Source organism: Lathyrus oleraceus, chromosome 3 (assembly GCF_024323335.1).
Source record: "Lathyrus oleraceus cultivar Zhongwan6 chromosome 3, CAAS_Psat_ZW6_1.0, whole genome shotgun sequence".
In the NCBI taxonomy this organism is placed as follows: Eukaryota; Viridiplantae; Streptophyta; class Magnoliopsida; order Fabales; family Fabaceae; genus Lathyrus; species Lathyrus oleraceus.
This window is the reverse complement of record NC_066581.1, coordinates 233,635,160-233,641,827: the sequence shown is the minus strand read 5'-3', so window position 1 is coordinate 233,641,827 and position 6,668 is coordinate 233,635,160. Positions and strand designations below refer to the sequence as shown.

Here is a 6,668-nt window from a genome sequence, read left to right as displayed (position 1 = left end):
CGCTCGGAAAGGTCTAAAAGAAATAGGGAAGCTCTGCCCTAGAGTTGTCATGCAATGTGTACTTAAGTGTTTGGATTTACAAATGGGAATATCTACCTAATGTTAGCATGCAAAGGATATGGGAATCCTACCTATGTTATCATACAAAGGGTTCTATCTAATGGGTGCTACCTAATCGGAACAAGAATCGACGAATGGAGCAAGGAGAGGAATGGGGTAAAGGTAGATGGCGATGCATGAAGCAATCGACTTACAAGGTTGATGGCGATGCATGAAGCAATCGACTTACAAGGTTGATGGCGATGCATAAAGCAATCGACTTACAAAAAGGGTGGATGAATACGTGCTGGTTCTGTTAGGTTTTGAAAAATGATTACTCGACGTTGGATCGAGGTTTTGATCTTGTTTTGAAATGGTTATCGAATGTTCATTTTAATTCTTGTATTAACAGGTGAATAAAGAATGAAAGAGTAAATTTTATACATTTCAAGGGAGAGGGGTACATTTGTTATGAATGGGGGTTGTCATGGCAATCAAACAATATAAATATATGCCTCATACATCATACAAGTAGGCAACAGTTAATCACACGAGTAAGATATAAACAAGTATGTAATCAAATCAAATAATCAAAGAATGGAATGAATTAGCATTAAATAATGTATGGGTGTAAGTGCAAAGAAACCGGCTCATTGTAAGAAAGCCCAAGAGTAAGCTATGTGAGGTTGATGGCGATGCTTAAAAAGCAATCGACTTACAAGGGTGTAAAAAATGGGCTCGATATTAAATCGAGAAAAACATGATTTTTATAGTTTTAAAATGGTTTTGAACTAAACTAAAATACAACAACTATACATTATTAACAAATGAAATTATAATAAACATAAAAAACAGATATTAACAAAATACTAAAAGAATAAAAAATGCTAAAGGAAAATACCATCAAACAAAAAGCAAAAAGTGTCACACATGAGTATCGAACCCTCTCCATTTAATACTATGAAACTAACCTCTTTCCACTAGACCACTCAACAATATTTGCTACTGGTATACTATGTTAAATATATGAACAGGGCTAACAGATTTAAAATAAATAAAAAAAAAAACATTTTTATGGGTTTTTTATTATCTCTGTTAAAAAACAAAATAAGCTAAATAAATAAAAAGTAAATAATAATAACAAAAGAAAATAAAAACATATATTTTTCTGATTTTGTGTTAAAAATGAAATAAACTGAAATAAAAGAAATAATTAAAAATTAAAAAAAGAAAAGAAAAAAAAGAAATGGAAACAGCAAGCTCGTCTCCATCGTCTTCCTCCCTCGCTCTCCCTCAAACTCTCTCAGGCGAACCTCTCCTTTCTCAGCTTATTCCCTCCAAACCCTACTCACAGTAACCGAACCTAAGTACTACGAAGAAGACAAAGTGCAAACGACAAAAACACAACCCTAAACCCAGTCCAAACTAGAATCATCAATGTGAAAGAAACACCAATCGCGCAGAGATACATCAAGCTTGGAAAGTAGTAAACATGCATCTGAGTACGGAACAACAAAAAAAGGTAAGAGTTCTACCAGATTGGGATGTCTCGGAAGTGAACGAACAGGTACGTGATCCTCCTTCCGCTTTCTCCTTCGTTGCGCCTTTCTTAGGGTTCGTCCTCTCTTTGATTTTCGTTTCCTTGTTTCTCTGTGAACAGTGGCCGCCTCCAACCTTCAGAAATTAGGGTTTTTTCTCTTTTGATTTTTTTTTCTCTCAGTTTCTGTTGTGCTCCTCCTTCTCTTACTGATTTGCTCTCTATTTATCCTCTGTGAATTAGGGTTACAAATTGGTGCCCTTGTGTTCAAAAGCAACTCTGCAAAGCACTTTGGATGCACAGAAATTGAATTGCCCTATCCATGTTAGCTTCAAGAAAAGGTATCCTTCACAAACTTTCCTCTCTGCTTTGACCTCATACCAATTTGGGATGTTTTTGGACTTTGCCCTCTGACTGTTGGTTAATGGTTTTGCACTGTAGGTTTTGCAAATTGACTGATTAATGTGTCCCTTTTTACCGCAGTAAAAAATGGTGAGCTTGGTTTGACTTGGGATAATGGATATTTTGAAGAGTGATTGTTAACGGTTTTAATGCATAGACTGGCTGAAAATTGATTGTGTTGGCCATGTTGTTATTCATCTTGCAGGTTTGATGGTTGCACATGGTGACTGGAAAATATTTCAGAATTAGGTGGATGGATATCTTGTGGTTCTTGGCCTTCATCTCTGCTTCAGCCCGAAAATTTTTTCTGGACAACTTTGAAAAGTGCTTATCACCAACCATACAAATTGGACACGATGGATCATGCTTATCTGATTCTGTAGCATTCTGCATGAAATGTGTGACCGCATATTAGTACGGCTACAACAGAGATCACTGTTGGCAACAAAACTTCTGGTTGCTTCATGCTGATTTGGCCTTGCAGAGATTATGAACTGTGAATGAGTGGGTTCTAGTTTGATCAGTTCATGTTTTTTGTTATGGATGTTTTACAGTGGTCATTGTGATGCAGGAATTGCTCTTTGTGAATTGAGTTTTGGATCCTATTGAAATCTATGCACTAGAGACTTGCACAACATCCATGTATTTGCATTTGATACTCCAGTACTGTTTCTGTGATGCTGTCATTATTCTTAGCCAGATTACTTGGAACAGAATCAGAGATTTTTCTTGTAAATCTCATTCTGTCGCGGGGTCTGGTCGAATCGTCATTAGAGAGTGCCATCCTGAAAATGGGACGATGCTATTTGGATGAGTGCATCATTCCTGTCAAAGTCATGCCTTTCGTCTCTTGCATTTCTGATCACAAGCACTTTCTTGGGGGGTATCTTATGATCTCTTGGCACCCATTCCTTGGATCAAAAGAAACATTCAGAAGTTTCGGAAGAATGACATGCTTCAGTTAGTTCCAGAACAAAGTGAAGAATACCCGTTAGAACATCAAGATGGAGATAGACTTCAGAGACCACTAATTCGCGGCAGTGCAAATGCTTATGAAACTTCCAATGGGGATAGTGAAGAGGGACAAGATCTTTCTGTCTATCCAATCACTGGAAGCTCACCTAATCCAAAACAAACATTCGACTTTGCACAGTATTATGCCTTTAATTTGACAATATTTGCACCGACTCTGGTATACTGTTCATTTAGTCTACTTGTTGTTCCTGTTGGTGCTGTTTATTTTGGGTATAGATATGTAGTGGACAAGTGTAATTTTCTGTTTGTCTATCGAGTTTGGGGATTTCTTGCCATGCTCCTATTCTTCTCAGTGCAAGGGGACTCTATGAAGCTGCAAGCAATTTTCACCCTTGGACTATTAGTCTTGAGGCTTTATTCAATTTTTGTAATAGGAAATTGTCCCTCAAAACTGTTCTCATGCTTGCTGATCAAATGATAAATCGAGTCGGATATGTTCATACGAAGTCATTTTTACACCGGGACATCAAGCCAGACAATTTCCTCGTGGGTTTAGGGAGGCGTGCAAATCAAGTGTACGTCATTGACTTTGGTCTTGCTAAGAAATTCAGAGACAGTAATAATCAGCATATTCCCTACAGAGAGAATAAGAATTTGACGGGAACTGCTAGGTATGCCAGTATGAATACTCATCTTGGAATTGAACAAAGCCGCAGAGATGATTTAGAGTCACTTGGATATGTTCTTATGTATTTTTTAAGAGGAAGTCTGCCTTGGCAGGGATTGAAAGCCGGTACCAAAAAGCAGAAGTATGAGAGAATCAGTGAGAAGAAAGTTTCTACTTCGATTGAGTCTCTCTGTCGTGGCTATCTCTCAGACTTTGCATCATACTTCCATTATTGTCGGTCACTGAGGTTTGATGATAAACCAGATTATGCTTATCTGAAAAGACTTTTGCGTGATCTATTCATCCGTGAAGGATTCCAGTTTGATTATGTCTTCGATTGGACCATTTTGAAATATCAGCAATCTCAAATTTCCACTCCTCCTTCCCGTGGTATTGGTCTCGCTGCCGGACCAAGTTCTGGTCTGCCACTAGCTTCTGCAAATAACGACGGACAGTCAGGTGGAAAAGATGGTAGATATATTGGATGGTCTTCAACTGATCCCACTCGTAGGAGAAACTCTGGACCCATTGCCATTGATGGAATCGTATCTAGAGAGAAAGCCCCGGTTACCAATGATTTAACTGGATCTAAAGATGCTATGTTGCCAAGTTCGAATTTCTTTCGGTCAAGTGGATCTGCAAGGCCAAAATGCCATCTTAAGCAGCAGCCGTGATGCAGTTGTTGACAGTGAGACTGAGCCCTCCTCCCGTCCTCTCACGCAGGACCCAAGTCAGGGAGCAACCTGTAAAAGCTCTGGTGCTCAAAGAAGTTCACATATCATGTCATCTGAGCACAACCGAGTATCATCTGGAAGAAACACATCATCAAACATAAAGAATTTGGATTCAAACTCTCAGAGGTATCAAGAGTCTGCATTTAAACGATGAGAGGGCACAGTATTAGCAGCTGCTACTCTCGGATCACCTTTCTTCCTTGTAAATTTTGAAAGGTTTTATACTCATTTTCACAAACTGGGGAGTGGAGTGTTGTCTGTGCATTTTGGCCATGGTTTGCATAGGTGCATAGGATGTTCTGACCTATCCTTGTTCTGCAGGTATAGCTAATGCATTGGATGCTCAACATGGTAGCAAGTCATGCAAATTCACTGCTTTGATGTGGTCTTATTTTGGATTATTACAGCATGATGCGGTGATGCATAGTGTACAAGATACCAATGTTTTGATGGACTGCAAGGCCATGATGTAGGTTTGTTGTTGTCTGTTTTTCTCTCTTTTGCAGTTGGCAGGCAATTGCAGTTCAGTTTCATTGTGTGCAGTTGGATTTGGAGCGTCTTTAAAGTTCAGGAGCAGTCCCTAGCTGGCCTGTTTCAGCTGTTGAATTTTCTTCTTCTTTGGGCATGTTTGTAGAAATCTCTGAGGAACCTTCAGGTACAGCCAACGCTGTCTCAGGGAGTTTATTTCCATTAGAAAAATCTATTAGGACCCTAGCTGACTCTTGAACTTCAACTAATTGTTGGAATTGCTGTAGGATCGGTGCCGATTACAACGCTCAATTGCGTACTGGTTTGAGGCAGCTCACGTCATAACAAATGGTAAGCTTCCGAAAGCAGTTTCGGTTCTGATCACTGTTCTGGTTTGATGCCTATTCCATCATGGGCGAATTCTATCGGTAAACCGGCAAATTAATGCATTTTCTCAAACTCGTTTTGTTCCCGCAGGTTCGGCGAATCACAAAGAGATTGAACCAACTGCTCAACAGGCATTGGCTCTTGGTAAGCAAATTAGTAACACTGTGCTTGGATCCTAGCAGTATTGATTAGGATGTTTGCATCAGACATAATCCCAGCAACAGCACATGCAACGTGATCATCAATCTTGTTCAATGTTGGGAGTGATAGACAGTTTGAACAATGCATTCAACTGGACAAATTTTGCCTTGAATTTCTTTGCCATTTGCACGTTTTGACTTGGACTAGCTGAAGCAATGCATTGAGCGGTGGAACTTGTCATCATTCATTCTGCAGCATAGCTTACACTTCTGACTTGTCAAGTTCATGGTTTTAGAGTTTTGAATTGGTTTGTTCAAATGGGACTTACTTGCAAATGAAGTAAACAAGAAAAAATCATCACCAAACATTGAGATTGGATGACACAATGAAACAAAGGGCCAGGCCAAGTTTGGATAGTCAAGAGCAAGTGAGGGTTGACTTTGGTCAAAGTTGACCAAAAAGTCAACCGTTGACCAAAGTCAACAACTGGTCAAAAATGCATTTTTTTGTATCTTCTTTGTAAATAAAAAAATGAATTATTGGTTAGGGTGAAATTTTGGGTTTATGGATTTTGGGTTGACTTTGGTCAAAGTTGACCAAAAAGTCAACTGTTGACCAAAGTCAACAATTGGTCAAAGTGTCAATTTTTGTGTATTTTTTTTGTATGGAATCACATGTACTGAAATAAATTGAAATGGATTAACAAAATGGTTTGAAGTTGGTTTTCACAATTGGTTTAACCATGACTTGAATGTTTGACCTTTGAAAAGAAAATAACTTGACTGATAATGTATATGAACAGAACCATGAAATAAGACCATAAGGTTATAGTATCCATGAACCAATAACATGACTGGCAAGTTGTTAGAAACACAAGAAACTTGGTTGCTCGGATGACCCAGACCATAGAGGTATCCACAATCACAACACCCTGACTTTGGATCAAAACCAAACCTCATGTAAAACCAGAATTAGGTTAGGCCAAGCATGCCCAACAAACATAAAAAATTCAGGAGCAAAATCGGGGTATGACAGTTGTTTTATTTATTTTTAATTTAATTATTGAAACTTTTTTTTTAAATTCAAAAAAACTAAATAATAAGAGAGATAGAAAATAAAAATAATTAAATTTCAGCAACAAAGTGACATGTGGCACCTCCTCATTGAGGACTTTATCTCTAAAGGATAGTTGGCAATGCTGAAAGAGTGGGATAACCCCCAAAAAAGAGCCTGCCACGCACCCTCACATTGGCTTTCTCCCCTTAATTTTAACAAATAGCCAGTAAGAAAAAATAAAATATAAAACACGTCATTCCCT

General features: G+C 38.4%; 1 pseudogene; it reads left to right on the top strand.

Annotated features, from left to right (window-relative positions):
- Nucleotides 1–2,930: 2,930 nt before the first annotated feature.
- LOC127130607 (casein kinase 1-like protein 2) lies at nucleotides 2,931–4,539 on the top strand (annotated as a pseudogene).
- Nucleotides 4,540–6,668: the final 2,129 nt, after the last annotated feature.